We start from the raw sequence: 27,890 nt of genomic DNA on the forward strand, positions 1-27,890 counted from the left end.
AGCAGACTTAGATCCACCCAGCCTCCCGCTGCTGTTCGGGGCGCTTCCCGGATCTCTGTCCCATTGACACATAACCGCTGCTCTAATTCCAACAGCACGCAGGGCTCTGGAGCTGTGTGGGAACATGGCGCCCTTTTCCTGGACTTGAGACTGTGACAGCCTCCTCTCCCTTGTCCCGACATCACCCAGAGGCCCCGTGAGTCCTAAGACAAGACACTGCTGTCCCAAAGCCTGGACCGGCTCCTTCCACAGAGCCCTGGGGGCCATCCAGGACTATGCATGCACAAGTGCACACGTACAAACATGCACACACACATGCCTGCACACGCGCACCTGGGCGCCCTCCCGGCTCCTCTCCCGTAGCACAACCTGCAACACTCAGACAAGCTTTGGCCTCCAGGCCTTTGCACAGAGCTCCCTCGGCCTAGGATCTTCCCAAATGCCATCTGGGCCGCTCAGGGGTCCCTGCTCAAATGCCGCCTCACTGAGGAGGCCTGCCCTGACCCCCAGCCATGGAAACCCACCTTATGTTTAACAGTAGAGGTTTTGAAGTTAAAAGAATCAGGGGGTTTTCTTCTAAATGTTCTGTTCTCATCTCGTTACCTGTGAGCATGTTTGCTGGTTCAGGTCACTCTGGCTAGAGTAGCGCACATCCTGTTCCATCCCAGCCACGAATGGAAAGACAATTTTGGACGTGGCTGCGAGAGCAAACTCCACGGCTGGAGTTCTAGGCCCGGCTCTGCCCCAGGCAGCCGAGCGGCCCCCAAGCAGCCTGGCCCTGTCTGCACCCGGCCTCCCTCTTCTGTGCCCGGGAGAGCCTCCCCACACCCCCTGCCAGTCTCCCCACTGCGGCCAAGAGAAAACAGTTCATCATCCACTGCACAGTCTCAGGAGGGGAAACCCTTAGCCAGCCCGGCACCCAGGCAGCTCTCCCCCACTGCACATCCCTCCCAGGGAACCAGGGGACCCCTCCCATGTTCATGCCCTCCCGGCTCTCCCAAGGGGCAGGTCCACCTTTACTCACAGTACTGCCTGGTCACCACGCCCCCCCACCTGACGGTCAGCTCTGAGGCAGGCTGAGCTCACAGAGCGTAAAGGGACAGGTACAGCCCTGTGCCCAGTCAAGAAAGTGTGCTCATTCCTACAGAAAATGAAAACATGATAGATTCTGATCAGCAGGGCTTTAGGAGAATATTAGAAAGACTATTCTGAATTCCAGGGTGTTCTGTTTTCGATGAATCCATTCCTCTTTCCTTCCTGCCTGCAGGATTTACAGGGCAACACACCACACCTCCCCTTACCAGTCATAATCAACCCAGAGGAATCTGCCTGCTGAAAACAAATCAGTCACAAGAAAGATGTCTCAGACACCCTGATGCCAGTTTACCCTGCAGGCTTGGGAATTCCTTCACAGAGTGGGGAAAAGGAGAAGAAAGAAAGGGCTTTAAATATCCCTCTTTCTAGATCCACATTAGTCTCTAAAAAGAAATGGAGGAAATGACACCGTCAGTGAAGACCTGAGCGTGTTCCTGCTGAGATGGCAGAAGACACAGGAGGCTGTCTGCCTCCCCCACAGAGGCTGCCTCCGGTCAGGGGAGGCCACTTCCCCAGGATGGCAGCTCCCTGAGTCCACGAGGCTGCAATGCCCATCGCTTCTTCCTTCCTTCCGTCCTTCTCCTATGGCACCGACAGTGCATCCAGGCGGTACCCCTCTGGGATGGGGCCCAGGCCAGAAGAGGCGGTGGCCAGGAGCGTGCAGGCCAGGACCCTGGGCCCTGGACCCCCGGGTGCACATTGGTCTTACACCATCTGTGCCCTGAGGCCTCGAGGCCCAGGCAGAGGTTTGGAAAATGAGCAAAATGCCAAGACACAAAATAAACAGAAGAAAAGCCTGACAGGACTACACGACACAATGCCAGGAGCAAGGACAGCCCCTCCACAGACCCCCCTGCAGACCCCCACCCCCCATGCAGGGCCCCCCCCAACCCCGCCTGACTCACACACCAGCCCATGGCATCGCAGTTCCTTGCCCCATGTAGTTCAGTGGTTGCCACACGCCTCATGATCGTCCAAGGCTCCACCCTGTGGGGTGTGGACCCGGTCCCATGAGGACAGTGTGACCCACACTTATGTGACAGATGCTTCAGCATCTACCCATAAGGAACTCCTGACACTTCAGATGATTAAGTGTAGACGCCGGGCCTTGTCGCCCCCTTCCTGATGCACTAGGACCCACCAGGTTGGGTTTCCACCCACAGTTGCAACATCAGCAGGGCCTGCAAAAGCGCACGGTGGGCATCCAAGGCCCCCGAGGCCAGTCCCCCAGTCAGCACAGGGCTGGGGTGCTGCCCAGGTCCCCAGCACAGTAAGTGACCACAGCAGGGACGAACGCACATCTGCAGATGAGCTTCAGCAATGACATCAGCTTTTCGTCAAACTTCATTCACAACAGCAGACCTATTACTCCATCAACACGCACTGTTCCCTGCTGGAAGACCCAAGTCCCCTTCAGACTATCCGATTTCTATGGATCCACAAGAAAAGCATTCTTTTCAATTTGCCTTCTTTGGTCACCAGGGCTGAGTTTTCATACAAACACTAACTTGCCTTAAAGACCAGTAAGAAAAGCGTCTGGCCTCCTCCAGGCACTGGGCACAAGGTCTGGAATTCCACAACTGGGTAAAGGAACTGTTACATCTCCTTAAAATGTAAATAACCCCAAGGGATCAACATTGATAACACTATCGCTATTACCACCTTGGTGTGAAGTAGCTTAGCAGTTAAACCTATAGACCTATTTACTGATAGGCTGATAGTTCATTCATTCACTCAACAAACAATTACCAGATAATGCTAATGGGGGAGATGTCTGTGTCAGGCACCAGCCAATAACTGGGGAAAAGCACAAGAAAAAAGGAGCACATCGGAGCAAGGGCATCAGGGTGACTTAGGGATCCCCGGCACCTGGTGAAGGTGGGCACAGAAGCCAGGCCACGGTTCTCCCGTTAAAGAGAGAACCTCTCCTCTCTGCGCTGAGGTCTGGCGCCTACAATCACACAACTTGAGACAGTGGAGTGACGTGGAGCTGGGGGTGCTCACGCCGAACAACAAACGTAAACTGAACGTGGCAAAGGCTCTGGAGTGAGGGTGTCTGCCTGCAAACCGTGCTGCTCGTCCCTCCCATTCAGAGCATTCTTCCTGGAAACTAGCTGAAAGCAGGGAAGGATCCGACCCGGTTCTCACTTCAAGGTGTTTCAGGAGCAACTGCAGAGCATCAGGAAGGGGCCCCGTGATGACACACGAGGAGCATGCGGCCAGGCACAGACTCCACAGGCCTCCTGCGCACACACGGGAAGGGCACCCCTGAGGTCACAGTCACTCGCTTGAGGCCAGCTCGTCCAGCAGGACATGATTACTGATGGGGACAGAAGTGAGATAAACCACATGCCGATCGCAGTTGAGAAAGGGGACCAACTCGGACTCACTGCTCTTCTCTACATTCAGTTTGAAATTTTACCGTAGTAAGAAGTTGAAAATAAGACGGTTGGAAGAATGAAAAACAGCAGTGGCTGAATGCCACACACATATGGGACTGAGTCTGGGAACAGAGAGGGTTTAGTAGAAGAAGTGGTTAAGACCCAAGTAAGCCTGTGCCGCTTTGTGCCTTGTGACGCAATCACCATGGCCTGATGTGGTATCAGGCACCAACATTGAGGGGAGCTGGGTGAAGGGTACAGAGGAACTCTGCATCGCCTTCGCAACTCCTCTGTAAATATACAATTACTGCAAAGTCATTGATAGAAAGCTTTAAAAAAAAAAAAAAAGCAGAGGCGTAATGGTAGAAAGGGAAGGGATGTGGCTTTTAAAACCCTGCAGCCATCCTAAAAACATAACCCATAATTCCTACTACCTCCTGGCACCTAAAAGGCTGCCCCAGGTTGGGGACTTCCCTGGTGGTCCAGTAGTTAAGGCTTCACCTTCCAACGCAGGGGGTGTGGGTTCCATCTCTGGTCAGGGAGCTAAGATCCCACATGCCTCCTGGCCAAAAAACCAAAACATAAAACAGAAGCAATATTGTAACAAATTCAATTAAGACTTTAAAAATGGTCCACATCAAAAAAAAAAAAAATCTTAAAAAAAAAGCTGCCCAGGTTGGAATCTGAAAGTCTGTGTGGTGAGAATGGATGTGTTTCCAGTTACGATGTTTGGAGACCTTGGGTTTCCCTGGGCCTTTTTCATCCTGAGTTTGTCATCACTGTACCTGCCTGCAATGAATAAGCAGTTGCTGTTAGGAAAAATTTTTAAGAGCTTGTGGATAAAAAGGCATCACAGACTTTCAGGAACAAAGCTAACCTAGTTTTTAAAATCTCGACATCACTTGTGATCTACCTGCAGGACTGTTTAACCCTGAGGGTTAAGTGCAAATGTTTTCATTTCTAAGTGTGACTAACAGAACATCAGGAGTGCACCTGGGCCTCCGAACAAACTGGCCAAACACTGCACTAGGAGACGACAGTCCCTAACACAGCTCCCTCCACGGCTCAGCTCCAGAGGCCAATTTTCCAAGTCACTGACAAAAACGGGGATTCTGTCACTGTGGATCACGTTTCTTTACAGAACCCAGCCCGCTCTTACGCCTAAGCCAGCCAGTCAGCAGCGGCCAGCTGTCCAGCGGGGGCTGAGGCATTTGTGTTTTGCATTATGTGGGGGACTGAAGGGAATACCTTACAGACACCTGACCACAGATTTCTGCAAGTGGTTCAGACACGGCCATGGGAGAGCCCACACGTGTCCCAACACAGGGCTGCAGAAATGCACGAGTGTGGGAAGCGAAGATCCCCGGGGCCAGCTGTTGGACACAGTCTGCTCTCAGCATGGGCAAAAGCATGCAGGGCTTGATGGCCATGACGGCCACGACCTCAGGACTCTCTGCGGGTCACCAGCACAGTGTCCTATGCAGTGAGTTCTTCAGTGAATGCTTAACGGTGATTTTAGACGATATGGGTTATCTGGATTTATCGTTGTTCACGCACTTTAATTAGCCTCTAAAAATACAGGGACCGACCTTCATGCCCATCTTTGTTCACACTTGAACCCATTTTCAACAACGCATTTTTAATTCGCTCTTGAGCATCTACTTATACAACTGCAGGCACCTACCTCGTAATCCAGGCAGAACTACTCTGTGGCAGAATAGCCACAGCTCCTGGGTTCTGGGCCCCTTCCCGGTCCTCCCAGCCAGCCCCACGCACCCTAGGCAGAGCTGTCAGGGCTCGGTCCCTCAGCCCCTGTGGGAGCCTGGCTCCCATCCCACCTGCAGGAACTCTGCTGAACATCCCTCCTCGGGAGGCAGGCAGGGCAGATGGGGCAGGCACTCAGCCTGAGCCTCAGTTTCCTCATTTGGAAGCAAGGATAACGACACTTGCTACCCGTGCAGTAAGCATTTGGCCAAGGCCCGTGTGAATGTTAATTAGGGGTAGTAGTACTTCCTGCCAGAAGAAACTCAGCAAAAAACTCAGGTGGCCCCAAAACTGACATGGCTTAAATCCAACGCGTGGGCCTGTCTCCCTCACTGGCCTGTCTTACCTGAAACCTCCCACAGAGACTGGCACTGACCGAGGACCCACCAGGGGTGGGCTGGGTAGAATCAGGCTGGCCCCCTCCCGTGGTGGGGCCATAGTACAGTCAGCCCTGCAGGGTGTGGAACTGCAGGGGGGCGGGTACAACACGGGGCTCTTCCTGGGCAGGGAAGTAAACGCCCAACACCCTTACCCACACCTCCCCTGAGGCCCTGACTCGGGCACAGCTCCACTTACGGGACCCCCAGAGTCCACCCAATAAAGTGGGGGGGGGTCCACGGAGGTGAGCCAGCGACAGCACCGCCCCAGCACCTCGTGTGCATGAGAGGAAAGCCCCCAAAATGAGAAGGTCCAGGGGACACGGATAATTCATGAGCTTTCATTCTTTTGTTTCCCCAGGATGCCTAACAAAATTGCTAGTGAGGCATATGATACATGCTTTCTAAAAACTTATTAAATGTAACCTTAAATGAACACTCCAACCAGTTCTACAGAATCCCAACCACAGGGTCCACCCGTGAGCTCTGCAAGAAGTACAAACTCCACACAGGAGCACTCACACATAAGGCTTGCTGTGCGTGTGCGCAACTGTGTGTGTGTGTATGTGTGTGTGAATCTAAACATACACATGAATGTATGCGTCTGCATGTGTGTGTACGTGTGTATCAGGAAGACACCCCTAAGCTTTTGATGGCAACTCCTGAAGGTGTAAAAGTGATTGTATTAACCACAATACACTCCATGTGGACCAATAAATAATTTTTAAAGATTTCAAAGGTCAATTAGTAACTATAATAACAAAAAGAGGAGAATGGGCAGGTAATAGAGAAAACTGGGGCCTTTACCATAACATTAATTTAATTTATGGCAGTTAAGTTTAATAAGCGATAGCTAGCTAAGTGGGTGGACTGGATGGATGGATGCTGACATAGTGTCAAGGGCTGTGCCCATATTTTGTCTCATTGTTCCTCCACACTGTCTGAGAGATGGTTTTATGCCCAGTGGACAGTTAGTAGTGCACCCAAGGTTAAGAGCCAGAAGGTGGCAGAAGCCAGGACAGTTGGCCCTCAGCAAGGCGGCCTCGCCCCTTAGAAAGTCCAGGTGTAAAGTGGTTGGGAAATTATGAGCTGCTGGGATCAGACACAAAGTGCTCAGATGTAAAGGGCAGCCCCAAGCCGCTCAAAGAGGGGCTTCAGAACAAGGGGTGTGGGGACAAAGACACAAAGGTGAAGGGTTCGGAAGAGGGGCCGCCAGACGGCAGACGAGGCCTCACTCGGGGATGGGGGCTGGGGCTGCTGCTCCCTGAGCAAAGGGGGGCGACCGGGGCTCCGACCGGGTATCAAGCCAAGTGAAAGGCCAGAGACTGAACTAAACGACTTGGAAAGCTGCTTTTATTAGAGTCAAGTAAAACACTTCTTCTACCTACCACATAAAAGACATCTCTGCCACAACTACCATATTTTAAAGGTAAAATACTAACAATCTCTGTATCATTGTTCTGAAAGATCCATTTCTCAATGAAAATCATTAGGAAGTGCTTGAAGGTGCTTCTGCATCTGAATAAAGTTATGAAGCTCCTGCCTGCCTCTCTGTGCCCCCACCCATCATGATCAGACATCACTAATCACCCAAACAGTTCCAGGCCTGAAACCACAACACCAGAAGGAATTAAACGGCCTCTGCATCTCAAACCTCAATTCCTAAACTGTAGAAGAAATGTGAACTGGTGCTGCGGTGACCTGACATTTCCTTCTCTTGAGTAAAACTTGAAATACCAAAATCCTAAACAGAATTGTTTCAATGGACTTTCCCAGACAGTCATAAATAAAGGGTTCCTGCAAGTCAACATGTCTGAAGTACTTTGCTTATTCAAACTCATATTTTCTCTTCCCTAAAACCTTCCATCTTTTGTTACGATTTTAAGTTTATGCGTATTTTTGTAGCTATCTTTAAATCACTCCTAGCAGAAGCTGGGCGTGCACAAGGAAATCAACAGAATGCCACCAGTGCAAGAGGGACAGGCCAAGACCTCCGCAATGCATCCTCTAGAGACACGACACGAGCTACTCCCCAGCTAGACTGCAGGGTCTGAGCCCTATGCCCACATCAGAGGGCGGCAGGCCACGGGAGCCTTTCCGGACATCTGTCTCCTGCAGGTAGCGGACGGGACGTGTATACCCATCCATGTCCCCAGAGCCCAGCCTACCTCTGTGGACATGAGAGTCTGAATCATGACCCCTGCAACATTCATGTTAAATGACAGTAAAATACGGAGACACAGCAGACAGCAGGTGATCATCTCTGTAACCTGGGCCCCCAGTGAGAGTGCTCAGTAAGGTCCCAGGATACCAGCCTCTGGAGGCCCGGTGTGAGGGGAACGGGGGCCAGGATGGAGCAAGGCATCTGAAGGAACTGCCCCTGCTGGCACCGACTTCGAAGGGACCCCAAGGTTCCGAGGGTCGCCCCTGCACCTGCCCACCAGTCGGTTGGGGTGAGAAGCTGCAAGGCTGGCTGACCATCAAGACCCAGAGACTTTTGGCAGGAAGCCCTCAGGGCCTGAATCCACCGGCTGCTTGCTCTGCTCCTGAGACACCGTCTGACCACAAGGAAGTCAATTTTGCCAAGGTTTTGCCACCTCCATCCCTGGGTGGGATCTCTGCCCCATCTGAATTCTCTAAGTATCAGAACCTCTTCGTCAGGTTGATGCTGGATGTGACACCTGCTGGGACTCACCCCTGAGGAGCACTCAGGATGAGCTCGCCAACCACAGACGGCGGGAAATTACACAGGACCCGCTGTGGCCCCCATGGAACTTTACTGTCCTCGGGTCACTACACATGTGAGGTGTGAACAGGGTTACGAAGGAAGGAGTGCGGACCAGGTCTGCCTGAAGCAAGGCTGATGCTTTCTTTGGCAGAAATCACGAGAAAACCACCATTTGCCTTGATCCCCAGCGCTGGCCGTGTCTCCTCCATCTGTTCTCCAGCATCTCTGCAAACACACTACGCGCCAGGCCCTGCGTCGGGTACTTGGAATATAGAAGAGGGCTCAGAGGTCGTGGTCTGTGCGGAAGGCAGGTATGAGAACAGTCAAGTGGGAAACAACGGTGTGAGCAGGCGTGCACACACACACTATGGTCAAACTCTGAGCACAGGGGAGGGCGGGGACATGCCGGCCTGGGATGCTGACATGGGGCACCTCATGGGAAGGGGCGGGGAGGCAGCACCTCCCAGAGAACGCAAAGGAAGGCGGGGCGGTGGGGGGGAGTGAGAGCCTGCAGAGGGCACGTGGGAGGGGCCGGGCCAAGGAGCCTGCGCCCCCAGCACCTGCAACTGGACCACACAAGGCCGCCCCAGCTGCTCTGCGTGTAAATGAACCTTTGACCTCCTAGAACTCCTTCCTTGGCCACGCATGGGACCCGTCTCCATCACTGAAATGGGTCTGGGTCGGGTCTTTCAAACCACTCCTCTTTAAACACAGGGCAAGGCTGTCTGGAACATGGCGAGGCCGAAGGAAGATTGATACCCTCTGAGCTCTCCTCACCAGCCCACTAGAAGCAGCCCCCCAACGCGGCACACTGGGGGGCGGGGGGCACACAGGGCTCTGGAGCCCCGCAAACCAGCAAGGAGAGGGAGGCATCCCCACCCCACGCTGGGTTCTAAGGGTAAAGAACGCAGTGTGCAAAGAGAGCGCAGCCTTTCTGAGACTATTCAAAGCCCACTGGACACCAGAACTTTCATTTGCTCATTAATACCTATAATTCATCCTAACTAATCAAAATTCATACTAAGTAATTCACCAGCTAATTAGAATTTACAAGGGCGTCAATGCCATTCAGGGCAGCTCATTTAGAAGCCACCAAAATCCTTACACAAAACATGGGGGAAAAGGAGAACTGAGTCTGTTTAAACTTCTAAGTGGTCCCATCAATACTCTTTATTCCCTCAAATCCCATAGCCCAGGAGGCTGTTCTCACTGGATTAGCTGCGTCAACATTTCCAGTCCCTGCTCCCCTCCCCCAGGCCCCCCCGCCAGCCAGCCAGTCGAGGACACACACCTTTCATCCACACTCAGGAGCTGTGCTGGGCAGCGCTGGGTCCACACTCCTAGTACAGGCTCGGTCTCAGCCCCACCCCAGAGGTCTTCTTGTTCGGTCTCTGCAGGACCCTTAAAGTACCGCACCTTGGGTGTGCATTTCCACAGACGGGAACCTGGTCGGTGGGCCCCGCGCCGCCCCCTCGCACTGCCCGCTGGTTCAAGGTCTCTCTCACTCACCTTTGCTCTTGACTAACCACCAACTCTGAAACATCCCAGTTTATCACGGAAACTCAGCAAAGATACAGAAGTCTTCCTCTTGTGTGAAAATCTGCCACCCAAATAAAGAACTCGGTTCCATCCAAAGGAGCTTCAGAGACGGACATCCAGGACTGCAGGCAAGGCAACTCCAGTGTCCTCCCAGGTGAGCAAAGGAGGTACCGACAGGACGTGACACATTTGGGGATGAGCCAGACAGCGGAGTCTCTGCCTCTCTGTGAACTCAGCAGGCGTCCTCAGAGTTCTGCCTCTGGTCTCTGCCCCAGATAATGACAGAAACCCTGGATCCATCCCGTGCTTGAGTGTAAACGTGACCAGAAGCCCCTCCAACTCGGGAAAGGCAGATACTGGGAGCCTTGTCATGTCTGCACCTCCCAGCAGTTCCTGGGGTTTGGGTGGGTTTCCAGAGCACGTGCTGCACGGGCAAGGATGGAGCACGAGCAGCTCCGCCCCGACACCCGTTTTTCCTACATAAACAGCCCAGGAACCGGGGCTCTGAGGAAGCAGGCTCCCCGGGGAGCACCAGACTCCACGGCAGCCGCTCATTTTGGAGACAGATCTTAACAACATGTGACCTTCGACAAGTTGCTAACGTTCTCTGGGCCTCAGTGCCCTCATCTGTAAAATGCGAATGATCGTCACACAACGCAGCCCCACAAATGAACAAAATCCATCAAGAGAAATCCTGTGTGGGGAGTGCTGGGGGGAGGCTGGCACGGGGCTCTCAGTGGGGAAACTGAGGCCAGAGGTCTTGAGTGACTGGTGCCTGACCCAGGGTGGTCGAGCAATAGTGTCCACTGAAGGAAGGGGCTGGGAGCAAGAAGCCACATTTCCTGAATGTCTTCCAGTTGCTTTTCCCATTAAAGCAGAATCACCCTCGTTCCACCAGACCCTGCGGCTCCAAAGGAAGTTACCACGGCGTCTCCAAGGCAGGAGGACAGGGCATGCTGGCCAGTCCCTGCCCCAGCCCGTCGGTCACCACGGCCTTCCTTTGTAGATGGCGTCTAGACGAGAGGAGTGGGTGCCACCAGGGCATCTGCATGGGGAGGACACTGCGGAAGCACAGGACCAGTCGATGGCAGGACATGGGGCAAGGCGCCTCCCACAAGCCCAGTCCCCAGTCCCTGAAGCAGACGCCTGAGGGTCACGATCACCCCACCTTCCAGGAGGGGGAACCGGAACTCAGCCGGACCTAAGACCACACCCCACATGGACAGCAAGCACAGCCCCAACACAGGGGGGCAGGGAGTCCCCCACCGGGGCTCTAGGACCCCCGCCTCCAACCTGCTCATTAGCCTCTTCCTCTGGGGCAGCTGTGGACGCCCCTCCCCCTTCTCTGTGTCGCTCTGCCTTGCTCTCCCTCAAACAGGAAACAACTTTACTGCTCGAGTCACGACGTCCCCACCGTGACCCAGGACAGACACTTACAACCATCTCTCTAGATCAAGGTGGGACCATGTTGGTTCTGAGCAGCTGCGAGAGGGGTGCAGATGCCAGCACGGGGGCAGAAGCAGCAGCTAATTCTACCCACACCGGACGCTGGGCACCCAGTCAGGACGCTCCAGCAGCGAAGATGGAGTCTCAGACGGCAGGCAGGGCGGTCTCGCAGGTGACCCCAGTTGACCCCAGGCACAGAGCAGGCAGAGGCTGCTCTTAGATCAAAGCCAAATGGTGATTTGAGGGAAAAAGATGGAATCATGATTCTGCATGTAATTGTTTTCACATCAAGGAGAAAGTCCGCTGTACGTAGGGCGCTGGGGGCACGTGTGGTGCCAGATGGAGCCGCTCTCCGTTAGAGTAAACCTCACCGTCCCCATAGCAACTCCCTCCATGCTTCCAAGATGCTTAAAAAGACACACATCACATTGTTTTCCACAGTTTTTCAGAAACTGACTTTTTGTTCCATGGCCTGAAGAAATCAAGTTCACTGGTGATTTTCTTGCTATAAAAAAGATCATTGTAGCAAATACGGAAAAGGTAAAAAGATGGGATTTCAAAATCTCCCTCGGGGCTACAATGGAGACATCCATTTTTAAGGTCCTGGTGCATCTCCCTGCAGCCTGTTTTCCAGAGGAAGGCACGTGTGCCCGCATCAGTCCAACCAGATTCCTAATGGAGGCAGAAAGTGGAGATCGGTACTCGAGACAACCCACCCCCGCTGGTCGGGGCAGGACCGCAGCTGTGTCCCCTGGACGTGGGGAGACCCCCACCTCACCATAGGCACAGCTAGTGTGTGGTGACACATCACACGGGCTGAAATCCATCAGCGGAAATGAACCACAGTGTTACTTGCCACTAACTGGAATTTGTCTTATTCAGGATTTTTTCCTTGTTCCACTAAATACTTAGTTTTCACATCCTTGTGGATTTTAAATCCAAGGCAACAAAACACAACTCAAGAAGACGTATCTAACACCAGAATAAAAGCACAGTCAGGTGTCTGGAGGATGAGTCAGGCTCCCAAGTACCTGTCAAGGACTTAGTCTTCTTTGAAAAGATGGAAAAACAACGCACAGATGATAATTTTCTCTACTTTGAACTTTTCCGGATCCCAAGAACAGAAGAAGACAGCTAAGGAGAACCAAGAAAATAATAAAGACACTTTGTCTAAAGGGAAAATCTCTACCTATGATGATCTTAATAAAGTTAACAAGTCTGATGATCTTTTATAGTTTGATTAATTTGCTTGAAACAAATAGATAATATTTCATTCGTCTGCAGTTTATCTGGCCAGCGGGTTAAACTGGCGGGGAGGGCGGGTAGGGGAGCGAGATCAGGTCAGGCAAACAATCGCTTCTCTCTCGGGTAGGTCACTTTGGGGGAAAATGGTAAAATAAAAGTTAATGTAGGTGAGGAAACACCTGAGGGGCGAGGGGAGGGGGACAATGTGGATGCTGAGCTGTGCCAGACCCCACTCAACCCCCCAGCCTGCAGCTCTGCTTCAGCCTTTCCGGCAGGACCGTGTGTTTGCAGGGAGGCCCGGCCTGACCCCTGACGACTGTGGTGGGACCCCCGGTGCCCACACTGGCCCCCAGGAGTTGCCGTCCTGCCGCGTCCAGCACGCGCTCCCCAGTCCTGCACTCACGGTCCTGGGCACCTCCCCCTGCACAAACAGAGGAAACCAGGACAGCGTATGGGCAGGATGCCCAACAGACGCCTGAATGAAGTGAGAGACAGACACACAGCCCTGGCGGGTGGGTTTCAGCAGCAACCACAAGGTCCTGTGGGTGAAGCTGGATGGTGAGTAGCCTCAGGGGATGGCGGCCAGACCCCCGGGCCAGGCGGAGCAGCCGAATCCCAGGTTCCCTGGCCCGGTTCACACGGCCGCTGGGCTGAAAGCAGACTGTGTGGCAGGGAGGCGAGTGGCCAGTCGGGAGGCCCCGCATGAGGCCATGGAAGGGACACACTGAGCTACTAGCGACGGTGACAAGTGACCAGATTTGGGGGAGCCCAGGAGGGCTCCAAGATGTGTGTGTTAATCACTGGGTGGGGAGGGGAAAGTACATGGCTCTAGACACAGGCTTGGAGATCCCCACTGGGCAGTCGGGCATGAGTGTGAAGTCAGAGTCTGGGGCAAGAGCCTCCACATAATACAGAGCCCACTTCAATCCACACAACAGAATTCTAAGCTTTCCAGGCGTGGGTGGGAGGTTCTGGGGTCAGAAAGCTTCCCCACTGACAGATGAGGGGGGGACCGCACTGAGGGCCACTCTGACACCAACCCCAACTCCTGGCCACATCACCAAGCACCCAACCACGTCTTGTCACAAGGCAGTTGTTAATAAAACCACGCCAGAGTCAGTGGCAGAGTCAAAGAAAGGAGGGCTCAGATAAGGGGCACTCGGTCCCCCCGCCGGCTCGCCAGGCTCTGCTCACTGTCCCCGTCACGCCCGCCAACCGCCTGCCCCCTTCTCTCCACAGTCACTACTCCACCCAACAGCAGAGAACATCCAAACAACACAGGAGACAAGCGCCTGGCTCAGCAAGGAGGGGCCATCTTGCCCGCACCATCCTTCAGGGTCGGGCCGTCCCCCAAATGCCCCGTGGGCTGCTGACCCTCTGCAGTAGTTACTGATCCCACAGACTCAGTACCCCAAGGAGGGCGGAAAGCACTTCCTTCCTGCCTAAACCTTTGAGCGACACCTACCCCTCATTAGTGGTTTAGTGGGTGTCCAAGCAGGAGACCCTGCAGCCTCTGCCTCCATCACCAGCTTGGGACACACTTGGACTCGGGGAGAAACATGGCACCTCTGGGAACTGCAGACGAGAGAGCAGAAGACTGCAGAGCAAGCGTGGCTTCCGCCTGGGGTCCAAGAAGGGGACAGGACGCATGGTGCCCATAGAAGAGGAGAACTGAGTGGAGAAGAACTGCCGGAGGCCGAGGCACAGGGGAGGCCGGGCACCGTGAGGGCTGGGGCTGCCTTATGTCACCTGAAAAGGGCCCCAACGCAGCACGAAAACTACTCTGCTAGAAGCGGAGAGACAGAACCGGCAGTAACTTGCATCCACAGCTGAACAGACGGACACCAGGACAGCAGCCACGCCATGTTAGGGAAAAGAAGCCAGGGCTGAAGGACACTGGACACACTGCTGGACGTCGGCTCCACTGCGACCGCCGGGCGACACTCCAGGTTTGCCAGGACCTGCTGTAGTTTAAGTGCCACAAAGGGCCACCAGCACACCTTCCTCTAAGAACAGAGGTGAGAGCGGCTGCCCCACGCACCTCGCCTCACCCCATGTCTTTTTCTGCACAACCACGGGGAAACGACTGCTCAGCACAGCCCTCAAATGGCCTTGTACTTCTGAGTCTGACTAGTGTTTTGCCCTAACCTCTCAAAATCATGCTGCCCAGGTTCCTGCCCATCCAGCAAGCTGCAAAGCCTTGTCCCTTCAAAAAACCACCCGCCGTGCGGCCTGAACGACTGCCAGCCACCTCTTCCCAGGAGGTTTTGCACATTAAGATACACTCTGATTTGAATCCCACATTCAGCAAACAGCCGCATTAGAGATCAACTACACTTCCACATGCGCTTCATTATTTGTTTGTTCCTTAAAGCCAAGGATCATGAAATTAGATGCTGTCTGTGAAGAGCTTTAAAAAGTTAGTGTTTTGCAAATAGAAGCCACTACTGTCACCATATGAAAGTGACAAGCCTGGCCCCCTGGTGTGAGCTGCGTGGAGCACGAACATTTTCGCATTTTGTGAAATGTGAACAAGTACCCAGTACTGGAGAGCTGAGGCCAGGACAGGGCCCCCAGGGCAAACAATCAGGTGTCCCGAGGGACCCATTTCTCTTCACCGACATGGCTGGTTGATTCGGTTTTCAGCAAAGATGGGCAGAAACTTTGCAAGAGACTCAGTCTGCCAACCTCTCCGCAGCACCACGACTGTCCCCACTGGTGACAGTGACGGCGCCTCGCCGCACACGCCTCCGAGTCCCACCTCTGCTCATGCTCATCCGCAAGCCCTCTTCCTGCCTCTCCACCCTCCACCACGCAGATCACGGTCACGGGTCAAGTGCCACTTCTTCCCACCACCTGTGCCCCTCCCCCGAAAGCCCCCTCTACCGCCACATCAGCCCAAACCCACTCCCGCCGCCTGTCCAGATGGGGTCTCACCAGCAAAGCTCCAGCCACAACCCACGTTCTGCTTGGGCAGGACGAGAACCAGCGTTTCTCGGCCTTACAACCCAATGTACTCACTGACCTGCTCCACTGAGTAAATCATCTCACCTTCTGGACGGTCAGCTCTCGACAAATCTGTCCTGCCGGCACTGCACATTACCAAATCGCGTCAAAATCCGCCCGGCTCCCACCGCCTGGAGACTCAGGAAAAGGGGCCACACACAGGAGCCAGGGCTGCAAAGTTGGGGGAGGGGCCATGGAGTTTGTGTCGCCAGCCCTTACACACGAACCACCGCATAGGGTTCCCTGCGCCCTCCCGCAGGGGTGCGTTAGAGCCCTAAACACAGGAGCCACATGGTCACTGTGGACCCGCGGTGCCAGCCCTCCCCACCACAGCTGCTCCCTCGCGGCAGGTCCTGAACACGCGGTCCCGCTGCCAACAGTGGCCCCAACTGTTCACACACGTCCTCCTATGAGCAAAGAAGTGTGGGCAGCACACACAGGTCATGCATACTTGATTATAAACTACACACGTGAGGACGGAAGCAGGGCCCCGCACACACTGTACTGAGGTTTACGCCCTTGTCTGTGCCTTCTAGACCCCAGCGTGCACAGCTCTGAGAGCCCTGGACAGGGGAACCCTCTCCCTGCTGTCTGCCCCGCAAACCGGTCTCTGGCCACCTCTCAGCCCAAAGCCAGCCTCTCCCTGAAGTCTCCTAGGTTGCCCAGAGCGGACCGTGTGCTCGGACATCGCGGGGCCCCGTGGAGCAGAGGACGAGGGGAGGGAGGGCGCGTGAGGCCGTCAGAGCTCATAGGCCCAGCGGCCTTTGCCCCCCCCTCCCCCAGGTACACAATCTTTCCCGATGAACGAACGGCTCAGATGGCATTTCCCGCTCTTAAACCCAGGGCTTGGCTACAAGTGCCTGTCCTCACTGCTGGCTGCTTCCTGTGCCAGACTACTTGCTCCTTGAGTCCTGGGGGAAGGAGCGGGGTCCCCGCCTCACAGGCTGGGTGGGTGCTTCCCAAATGCTCCTTTGACTGGAGGCAGCCACACTTTACCGAGCTCTCACTGAGGCAGCGCTGGGCCCCTCCCTGCTGGTCTACATGAGCCTTATCTCGTTTGATCCCCTGCAAACCTAAGAGGCAGGAAAATGGCTGTTTTAGGGAAGGGCAAACTGACCTCCCCAAGGTCACAAGCCTTCCAGGGGCTTGGCTGGGCAGGGGGGCTGTGAGCCACAGACAAAAGCAACCCCCTTACAGCAAAACTTTCCTCAAAACCAGGAGGTGATGCGTATGCGCGCTATGAACAACAAATCCCCTTGGGCGGCTCAGGCCCACACTACGGCCCTGATGCTGCTTCTTTGGGTGGCCAAGGACACAACGGGAGCCGTTCCCTCAGGCACATAAATGTGCCCCAATTCCTAAAATCCATTGTATGAACCACGTTATAACAATAAAAGCGTGAACATTCACACGAAGCACTCAGTACAGAGGTCCATCAAATAACAAAATCTCCAATCCACGGAACAGCCAACTTCTTTTATCAGAAATAAACACTATGTTTTCTCTGGACTAAATTTACTACATAAGTGATATAGTTATGACTGTGTATATATATTTATTATTTTTACATTACTCTTCAGATTAAAAAAAAAGTTAAATCCCAGGACCTACCTCTAGTTTGGAAGTAAAAAATTGTGACTCTTATATTTAAATACCAGTAGGATGAAAGCTAAGTTCTGAAGGGGGCAATATTTATCTTAATAGACAAAGTAATAGAAATATAATAGTTCAACCAAGCCATCCAGCTGTAAACATTACCCAACCTTGAAATCATGCTGCATTATGTCCAGAAAGGCCCTCTGTTCCAACTGGAAGATTCCAGCATTCTATCATCCTGCTGAAGGAGCACACCAGGTTGGATTAAACCCAAGTGTGTGAGCCGCGCACACACGAGCCAGCAGCAAACAACGCGGAGGGACACAAGGGGTGTCAGCAACCTATTCCATGACATCTATTCCATGACCAACTCCCTGGGAACTCCTCTGCTCGCTCCACCTCCAGGGCTTTGGCCCCGTCTGCCCTGCTAGCCACGTGCAGGGTGTGTTTGCACCTGGAAAGCGTGGTGTGGCTGCCCACATGGCCAGCAGGGGGACCAAGCAGACAAGACAACGGCCAGGGTGCTCCCCACAGGCTGTGCCTGGAGGGCCGGGGTCACTCACCCAAGCACCAGCGCCCACCTGGGCCCCTCGGACCATACTCTCTGCTCACCAGGCCACGCCCGACAGTGCCGGGCGCTCCCAGCATGCACCCCGGGGCGTGGTAAGCACCCACACCTGCCCCAGCACCGACGCACGAAGGTGTGTGTGACCAGAACAAGCTAATTGGGGCTCAATTACCTCAAGATGCAGGTGTCATGTCTTGCTCCCTCCAGCTGTTCCCAACCTTTCAGCCAAAAAGGCTGCCTTTCGAGGAAAACAAAACCAACTTTAGTTAACTGCAACATACTGAAGATACTGAGATGGTTTTCCTTCTCTGGAGCTTCCAGAGCAGCCAGCGTGGGCGCCAACACCCTCAGGCTGGAAACAGAAGTCTGCGAAAGCATAGAGGGGACCAAGGGAGAGGCTCCCAGCAGAGGGCATCCAGGCCAGGTGTCTCCCGTCAGCCATCGAGTGAAACAGTAAGAAAATGAATTTTATGTTGGTATCCTTGGGCAAAAGGCCAGGGAAGAGTTTGATCTCAAAAAGCGATCGCTGAGAAGGGAGAGGAAGGACTGAGGGAAGTGTCACACAGCTCCTCAAGCAGCTGCTGCCGAGCCACCCCTCCCCCACCTCATCCCTCCACCCGGGGCCCACGTTACCCAGCCGGTTAGGGTGAGGATGTTGGGGAAAGACCAAGCATAGTCTTTGGCCATAAAATCCCGTAATTTTATTTTAAAATGTATTATTAGACTGTTTCGTGCCCTTAACCTACCTGAGCAGGTTTAATTCCAATTTAAAATAGCACAAAGTTCTTGAGTACATTTAATTCGAATTTAAAACAGCACAAAGGTCTTATCTCCATGCTGGAAGCATCCACTAAAATCACTGCATCTGCCCACATCAAAGCTCTAGCAACAGCAAAACTCTCTTCACCTGTGTATCCCCAGATGCCACGCCCTGATTTTCACAACAGAAGAATGGGAAGAAAAATTTAAACATACCATTTCATTGCCAAACTTGAAAAGATTTTTTTCATAACAATATTCAGCACTGGCAAGACTACAGTCACCCCCGTGTCCGTGTGCAGTGTCCCAGCCTTTCTGAGAAGCAACTGGTAATACTTCTGGAGGAGCCTCTAAAAGTTATACCCACCACCTCCTCCTTGAGGAAGCTATCCAAAGGACGTAATCAGAATGTCCAGTGCAGAATTATTTATAATAGGGAAAACTGCTAACAGCCTCAGCGTCCCAAAACGGGCTTAGAAAAAAAAAAAACAATATAACCACAGAGTAGAATTTAATAGTCATCAGCAGTGGTATTTTTGGAGAATATTTAAATTACATGAAAATATGTTCAGGATGGAACGTTAAGTTTATAAAAAGTATACAAGTTTGATGCATGATTTTATAATTAAGTCTGGAAAGAATCTACAAAACTGTAAATAGAGGTCATCTCTAAAGGTAGTGGAATTATAGGTAATTGTAGTCATTTTTATTTTCTTCTTGTTTCTTTTTTTTTTTCCTCTTCGTTTCATAGTTTCCTAATTATCTTCAATAAGTATATAATCAGGAAAAAAAAGGATTTCAGAGACTAGATCCATGACACTGGTTTCAGCCAGGCCTGAAAGAATCTCTGGAATAAAGTCAGGTTCAAATAGAGGGTGGAACCCGGTCTAGGGCCAACCCGGGCCCCTATATGCCTGACAGGGGGACCAGACAGGAACTCTCCCAGGCCAGTGCAGCCCCCAACGCAAAAGAGCACCCGTCCAACCCCACCCCAGGGACCAAATTAGACAGAGGCCCACCAGGCCCCACAGTGTGTGGCCACCACAATCCCCTCAGAGGGGACGGCATCACGCAGCCACTCAGGGGTGTGAAGAGGCCAGGTCCCACCTGCTGCCGTGGGAAGGTTTGCAAAGGGCTGGGGAGCCGTCTTGCAGGACCCTGGACATCCGCACCTCCTGCGGCCTCACTTCAGGCCCCATAACCTCAAACACTTAGGTCTGTCTGGGATGAACACAAGAACTGCACGCAGATACATGTGGTTGATTAATCCACGCCCCCTCGGAGTGAGACAGAGAATCTGAGAGATGTATCATCTTTTCATTTCACCCCACTTTCAGGGACTTGCTGAATCCTGCTGCGCTGGGAGGGCCTGGGCTACCTCAGTCCAGCCCCGCAGGCCTCGGGTACCCCTCGGAAGACAGGACCGGCATCCGACAAACCTCACCCAGAGAAGACCAGCGGAGGTGGTTCCACAGAGCCCAGGACCACAGGCATCAACTCTCTGGCTGATTCCTCCTGGGATGACGAGGTTCAACATGGACAAAACAGAGCCACCAATGGCCCAATTCTTGAAACCAAGGCTGTGAGCACAGGCAGGACAGGCACAGGAGCAGGGTTTAGAAATGGGGGTGGGGCCAGGAGGTGGGGTGTAAATCAGAGCCATGGACAAAGGTAGGAAAGAAGGAGGAGCCCTGGGCCCTGCTTGGGACGAGGAGAGACTTGGTCTCCCTCCGCCCGCTGTGAGTGGTCCCTGAGGAAGGGCCAGCCCCAGGGTCACAGCCCAGGCCCCAGCGTGACATGGCCACCTCCACCTTTGCTCACGAGACAGCAATTCTTCACTCCGGCATTTCAGGCTTCTTGCTGCCTGTGTGCCAATGGCATGGTGGCGGTGCCCACGTCCCAGGGCTGCTGGGGGGCTTCAATCAGCTAATATAACGCTAAGGACAGCCTGGCACAGGGGCGGTGCTGCTGTCGCTCTGACCACTGCCCGGGGGAGCCCTCCCGAGCACGGCCTGGCCTTCCGCCTTTGGAACAGTGGGATTTCACTCTCGAAATTCCCTCCCAACTCTGTGCAGAGGCTGCTGGTCCCAGGGCCATGGACCGGCCACCAGAGGCCCAGTCCACTTCTGGGGAACCAAGGAGGCAGCACTGGGAGCCTGCAATCCACAACCCCAGGGATGGGGGGGCACCTTGCCACACCCCACAATATGGCTGGATAGCAGGGTGGGGGGGGAGGATGGGATGGGGCCTTTTTGCAAATTGGACAGAGCAGGCTTACTTCTTTTTTGTTTGTTTGCGTTACGCGGGCCTCTCACTGTCGTGGCCTCTCCCGTCGCGGAGCACAGGCTCCGGACGCGCAGGCTCCGGACGCGCAGGCTCAGTGGCCATGGCTCACGGGCCCAGCCGCTCTGCGGCATGTGGGATCTTCCCAGACCGGGGCACGAGCCCGCGTCCCCTGCATCGGCAGGCGGACTTCTCAACCACTGCGCCAGCAGGTAAGCCCCCAGGCTTACTTTAAAGAGAAATTCTAGGTCCATTTAGGGACCATGTCGCTCACACCCACCCAATTCCTAGCCAGTCCAGGCTCTGAATCCTGTCTGCACAGAGAAGATCCTGCGAGTCATTTGGCCAGGGCCCAACTTAGGAGGTGGCTTTGTAATACAAGCAGTGTGTCCGCCAGCAACTAGAGCAAGACCATTAAGTTCATTACACCTGTCACTCTGCCAGCTGACTATCCACACGCCAGGGATGAAAGTACACTGTGCCCAAGGAGTGTCACCCAGCCCCCTCCCAGGCAGCTCACACACTTATGTCAGACAATTTGTTCTCAATGCCTGCACCTGCAGAAAGAACAGCAGCCAAAGTTTAGTTTCATCGGAAGCTGGACCCTGGATGGAAGACGAGGTGCCATGTCCCCTGATGCAGAGGAGGGGAGACATGGGGGTAAGGGGCCATCGAGAGGCAGGGCCACCAGGCCGGGAAAAATACAGAGCTGCTCCCTGGATTCTGCCGCCTGCAGCCCTGGCGAAAATAAAAGCAAGAGACACACCCTTTTCGCTTCCAAAGCAAGTCACAGAATTCCAGGCAGCGCGCAGAGACCTTCCACACACCCACGTACTGCACATCCTGCATGCTCCTGGGTGCCCAAGGCCCTGCCCACCGCTCACAGCGGTAATTTATTTATCCCCGTCATGTAACGTTAGCAATCTGTCTGAAGCTTGGCAAGCACCAACTTGCACTGTCATATAAACTGTCTGACAAACTTAAAGTTTCATAAGTGCTTCTTTTTTCCAGCAGACAATAAAGCATCATAAGAAAAAAAGTTATCTCCTTTTCTGTTCCTTTTCTCTCTTCCTCTTCCAAAATAAAGGCGGGTGGGGGCAGGGCTGGGGGAGAAAGAATGGGAAAAAAAGAAAGCCAACCACAAAAGAACTCATGCAAACAGAAATGATCCCTCAGCAGGATTCTAAACCTTGAAAGTCTCAACACTTTTCCAATGCCAAGGAAATGAGTAAATGAGTGGGGGAGGGGTGGCACCCGTGTCTGTTGGTCTTGAGGGGGTGCAGAGCAAAATCTGCAAAACAAAAGTACGGTCATTAAAAATTAATAAAGGGTGTGGACAGCAGCCTCCACCCGCTTCTGCTCGTGGGGATTTGAGCCAGACACTCTGCGTCCTCATTAAGTGGTGTCTGGCAGGCTGCCGGGGTTTTAGTGGGTTCTGGGAATGCCAATATATTAACCAGAGGACTCTTTGCAAACCCTTTAGAGTTTTTATTCTAGAAAAGTCAACCATTTGGCACAGAGCAGCCTTATTTTTGTCCGGGAAAGCGCTCTGCTGCCAATCAAGGGAGAAATTATAGCTATGTTCTTCGTAATTTCCAAGACCTATCTGGAAAACAAGCCTGGTGGAAAGAAAAGTCCTTACAAAAACAGCTTAAAAGGCCAAAGTACCATTTTTAGTGGAAATTCAAAGAAAAACAATCCATACTCAAATCACATGGATAGGAGACAACACAAACATTATTTTCAAGTCCTCCTATGATAGAGAGAAAAACAGTATTAATGGGAAATACAAACCCAATATTTCTACAGCAATTAATAGTACAGGTGCTCACCTGTGTCCCCTAGCTGCCTAAAAATAAAGCTAATAACGCCACCAAAAAATCTCCCTAATACATGGCAGGTCTTGTGGCCTAAATTTTCAGATGGAGTCAGAAGCTATACATTGCTATTTAAAAACTGAAGATTCACTTTCCATCACACCCATGGTATAGGTCACGGTGTAACTCTAAGCTAACAAATCCCATGTAGGCAGAAAGTCACTTTGACATGAGAAAATACTGGCTTCCAGGAGAGTGTTCTGTGACCTAAAAAAGGAGGGGGTGGAAGCAGGGAGAGAGGGCACTGGGGACCCCGTAGCATTCCACACCGTTTACATTGAATAGCCACAAATCTATATGAAGTACGTCAAACGTTTCTAAAAATTTTCCAGGTTAACATGGAATGATCTTTTCATTTCTTTCTTCCTTCTCTATTAACTCTCACCCAAAAGAACAGACACATCACAGAGACGCCATAAGCCCAGACACAGAAGAAAGATAGGAATAAACTTGCAAAGGGCCGCCAGGAAGATCTGAACAGTCACAGTTGCCAGTGTCCCTGCCCTGAGCGCTGAGTGGTTGGTTTTACGTGATGACAAAAAGCCATGACCTCCTGCCCAGACCATGGGGGTGACTGCACAGGGATCTGGACAAGCTTAGGGGTTTCTGCTGGACCACAGGCAAGGAACCGCACCCAGGGCACTAAGTCACCGTCACCTCCCTATGCTCCTGTCAGGCTGGGAGGCAACCCTCCAACAGCCCTGAGGAAAAGCCAAGCACGTCCCAGGAGATGCGGGCCGCTATGCCAGGCTGCTAAGTCAACCCACACTGCAGCCCAGGCCCAAACTGTAAACACCTCTGCAGGCGGGCGGGTCCTGCTCCCAGCGCCAGGCAAGAAAACTATTCTTAGAGCACTGTCAGCATTGGGGGGGTGGGAATAAATATTTGTCTATATACTCTGGCAAGTGGGGGCAGGAGACTTTGACTCAAACAATACGCCAACAAATGGGCACAAAATCCCTTAATAAGCAGCTGGCACTGGCTGGGTTCCTCTGCAGGACTGTGGTCATGCAAAGGGCCCCAGAGAGGATTCTAGAGACAGCCCTAATACCTGCTGGGAAAAGCCTTCTCCATCGTAAATACAAGCCTCCACAAACTAGAACCACAGCAAAGACTCTTTCGAGGGTAACAGCAGAATGTTAAGAAATTAGAGGGGGCTTTTAAAATAAGGGAGGAAGGCAGCTACAAGTCCATTGCAGCAAATCCCTTACTGGCACTTACAGTCTCAGCCCTAATTCCTAACAGTGTGCTCAATGTCAATAGCAAAGTGAAGCTCTTAAAAGAATTAAGCTCTCAAAGATAATGAGGAATATACCCCCATGTTTTAAAAAGCACTTCTTTGCAAGAGCCATCAAAGAGCATCCAAGGATAGGAAACCAACTATTATAATTCAATACATGTACATGGATAATAATCAGATCTACTCCTTTGTACAATGACTCAAATTTGACATGACCCTTCACTGAACATAAAGAACATGTTCAAGAGAACAGTGCAGAGTACAAGGGCAAATGTACAGGTGACAGTAGAAGCAATATAAGTCCTGGTAAGACTAAACACTCCTATGCAAATGCAGACCTGACTGGATGCAATGGCAGTTTCTCAGTGCAGATCCTCCAGGACCTGTCCTGTAACTCACACTGTCCTGCAGCTTCAGGGGAGACAGACTAGGAGAACACCCTCTTAGCTAGCCAAACAGGCGGAAGGACCATTTTAAAAGGAATCTTCCTGGTCTAGCCCCCAGGGCTGCACCAACCTCCATGCCAGCCACAGGACCACATATTTCCAAGAGCCAGGGTGGCTCACCATCGCCACCCACCTCCACTGCGAGAAGCCTACGAACAGCAGCTCTGGAATCAACACGGTGCAGCTTACCTCACCTCATCCCACAACACCTACACACAGTAGGTCATCCAAAAATATTACCACCATCATAACTAACATTTAGAAAGCAGCACTGAACTACAAGCGAAGGGTCCAGGAATGAGAAGTTGCCAAAAAAAAAATTAGAAAGGAGAAGGAGAAGGGAGTAGATGGAACACAGAGAAAGAGAAAAGAAGCAAATCAGGATTATCCAATTTTAGTTAATTAAAAGAGTCTCTGGGGAAAACAAAAATTACGCTAGTTTATGTGTCCACCAGCACTCAGTAATCACTCCTGCGTCTGGGTCCCAGCTCGCTACGAGTTTCCCGCTGTGCCAACCCGCGCGCGCTCACCCGGGAAGCGGCCCGACCTAGCCGCCTTCTCCAGGTGCCACCCACCCCGCCGCGGTCCCCGTCGTCCTCCAGAAACCTCCGCCTAATCGGAAGCCTCCTCCTTTACCAGTTAAAAAAAAAAAAAAAAGTTTAAAACCAAGGATTTGCCCTCGGGGCCAGCGCGGCGAGCTGCCCAGCACCGAGCCCAGGTCTCGGGCGACGCACTTACGGGGCGCGCCTAGCCCCCGGGGGGCCGGCGGGGGTCCCGGGAGGCGTCCTCTGCGCTGCGCCCCGCAGACCGCACAACAAAGGCAGGGCGGCTGGGCTGGGTGCTCGTCGCTTCCTGTTTATTCCGCCGTGAGGGTCACAGAAATTCTGCCCACGCCCGCTTCCTGCGGGCTCGGGGCTCAGCCTGAGGGCCAGCGGCGCCGGGACAAGCTGCTTCCCAGCCGCCGCTGGAGCCCCTGCGGCCCGCGCCCTGCTCAGCGCGCGCGGTGCCCGGGACGCGGGGTGCCCGGGACGCGGGGTCCAGGGTCCCGCCGCTCTGCGCCTCCCTCCCCGCAAACTCTGGCAATGCCCGCACAACCTGCCCGCAGACGCCGTCCCCCGCCGCGGTGGCGCACAACCGTGCAGGGCACCGGGAAGCAGACTGTGCGGTGGGGACCGCCCTCCTGCGCCCGCCCCCGGGAGCGCCCCGGGCGCCGCCGTGCCCACCGCGACGCCGCCGGGACTCGCGGGGGTGGGGGGCGGCCCGCCGACGGCTTGGCTCGCGGACGTCCAGTTCCGGCGCCCAGTCCTGCCGCTCGCGCCCCCGGTCCGCGCGGCACCGAACTTGGCCGGACGCCGGAGCTCTGGGTCGGCACTCACCTGCGGCCGCGGCTCTGTAGTGAGGCTGCCGGCGCGCAGGGCGCGGGGGGGCTGCTTTAAGGGCCGGGATCGGCCCCGGCTCCCCGCGTTCCTCTTCCCCTTCCACGCTCCCCGGACGCTCAGCCGGCCTGGCGGCGGCAGCTCCCCCCCCGTTCGCAGGAGATTCCCGGCCCGGCCGGCCGGCCGGCCCGCTGCGCCGAGCAGGGAAGCGGGAGACGGTGCCGCGGGTGCCGCCTCCGCCTCCGCGCCGTCTGCCTCGCTGTCCGCCGGCCTCTCCGCTCTCCCCATCCCCCTCCAAGCTGGACCGGCGGCGGCCGGGCGGGGGCGGGGTGGGCTGGCCGGACCCCGCGCGGGCCGCGCTGACCTCCGCGGGCCGCGGGCACCGAGCTGGGCGAGCGGGCGCCCGGGCCGCGGGACCCCCGGCTGCGCACGCGGCTCGGCTCGGCCTCGCTGGGCGTGCGCCCACCGCCGGCCGGACGGGGAACTCCATCCCGGAGCCGGGAGACGACGGCGGCGGGGGGTGGGGGGTGGGGTTGCGCCGCGGGCAGCCGGCCTTCTGGCACTAGCTGAGATGCACAGTAGGGCTGCAGGGCCTTTAGTGGGACGGATGAATCCTTCTATCCCCACCTAGTCAGCCCCTTCCCAGATGGGGAGTTCAGGTGGATTCTTACCACTGCGACCCTTTCTCCTTGGAGGACCTACATCTCTCCTAGGAAGGCCTTTGGGACTTAAACTCCACTTGAGTGCGGACAGTATACATGTTGTCTTCCAGAAGTACTAGCATTCACACTGGCCAACCTGACTGTGTTTGATAGGGGTTTGGTCACTGCCACAGCATACGGGCATTTTAACCCAGCTTTATTACAGCCACCAAAATTAGACAAATTAATTGCCAAAATTAACTCCCCAGCAGACATATCAAAATATACCAGTCTGGGGTTTCAGGCCTGGTATAACAGAAGGGCAGCTAATTAAAGCAGCTAATTTTCAATGTCTCCACCTCCCCGCCAAAAGTTGACCAGCTCATGCTTCCATAATATCAGAGAAAAGAATCTTTTGAAATCTACATTAACTTATCAGTAACATTTTAGTTAGTGAAATGTTAGCTTAATTCAACTTCCTTTAAACAGTCCTCAGCTGTCCTCAGCTATGATGGTAACTGCTGTGTAGGATTTGATCAGTGCTCATAGGTGATACAATATTAACTACCATTTATTGTGCCAGGCCCTGTGCTAGGAATTTTACGGAGATTATCTAATTCAATCCTCAGGACAACTGTGGCAGCTAGTCTTCCCCATTACACAGATGAGAAAGTTGAGGCTGTGAAAGATTAACTTGTCTCCAGACCACAAAATCCCGAACTGGCTATGCACAGTGCTGGAGCTGAACCATACTGCCACCTACAGCCGCGCTGACATCCCTCCTGCTCAGCTCAGCCCAGCTCCCAGGGAGTCCCAGGCCCCAGGCAAATGAGGAGTGTCTACAGCAGTGGGACAGCTTTGAATCTGGCCTCCACGGAAAACTTCTTTAAATGAGAAGTGAGCTAATCAGTGCTTAATACAGGTAATCTGAATCTTGACAAGCATCTACTTGCTAGCCTATATTTAATGTGCCAACTAACAGCAGCTATGGGGTTGGAGAAACTGTTTTCTTGCCCTCTTGAGGTCAACAGAGAAATGGCGTTTTCCTTCTAAACCTGAAACTGCCCATGGACAGTGGAGAAAATGTTTTTTCCAAGAACAGGAAACAATTTGTTCTTCTATTTCACTTGGGCATCATTTCCTTGCGTACGATTTAACCCTCTTAAATTGAGACCCGAATTTTACATCTTAGCCTCAGCTTTACCATTTATGATGAATCTTAATTCATTCTGCATTCCCATTTCTTGCTGTCTTCCCTAATTTATAACTAGAAAGTGCAGGTCTCTATTTCTGGAAAACAGCTATGGGAGGAACGCTGTCCTCATATTTGTTCTGCATTTCAGCTGCCCCCTCCCACAGCCCTGCACACACACACACACTCGCCACAGCAGTGGCAGAGCCAGAGGCGTCTGGATGCACGTTTGCTCTCTGTAAAATCCGCCAGCTCACCTGACCGTTAGTAACCTCTTGTGTTCATGCCAAGGGCCCAGGCAGAGGCCAGGAGAGCAGCACTTGCTTCTGCT

General features: G+C 53.5%; 1 protein-coding gene across 1 annotated transcript in view; it reads right to left on the reverse strand.

Moving 5' to 3' along the window:
* LDLRAD4 (low density lipoprotein receptor class A domain containing 4) overlaps positions 1 to 26,169 on the reverse strand; it is a 311,826-nt gene extending 285,657 nt beyond the window's left edge. The window contains 1 exon segment of the mRNA XM_019920721.3: positions 25,727 to 26,169. The gene's annotated coding sequence lies outside the window, so the exon portion shown is untranslated.
* Positions 26,170 to 27,890: the final 1,721 nt, after the last annotated feature.

The sequence above is a fragment of the Tursiops truncatus genome, chromosome 13, assembly GCF_011762595.2.
Source record: "Tursiops truncatus isolate mTurTru1 chromosome 13, mTurTru1.mat.Y, whole genome shotgun sequence".
NCBI lineage: Eukaryota > Metazoa > Chordata > Mammalia > Artiodactyla > Delphinidae > Tursiops > Tursiops truncatus.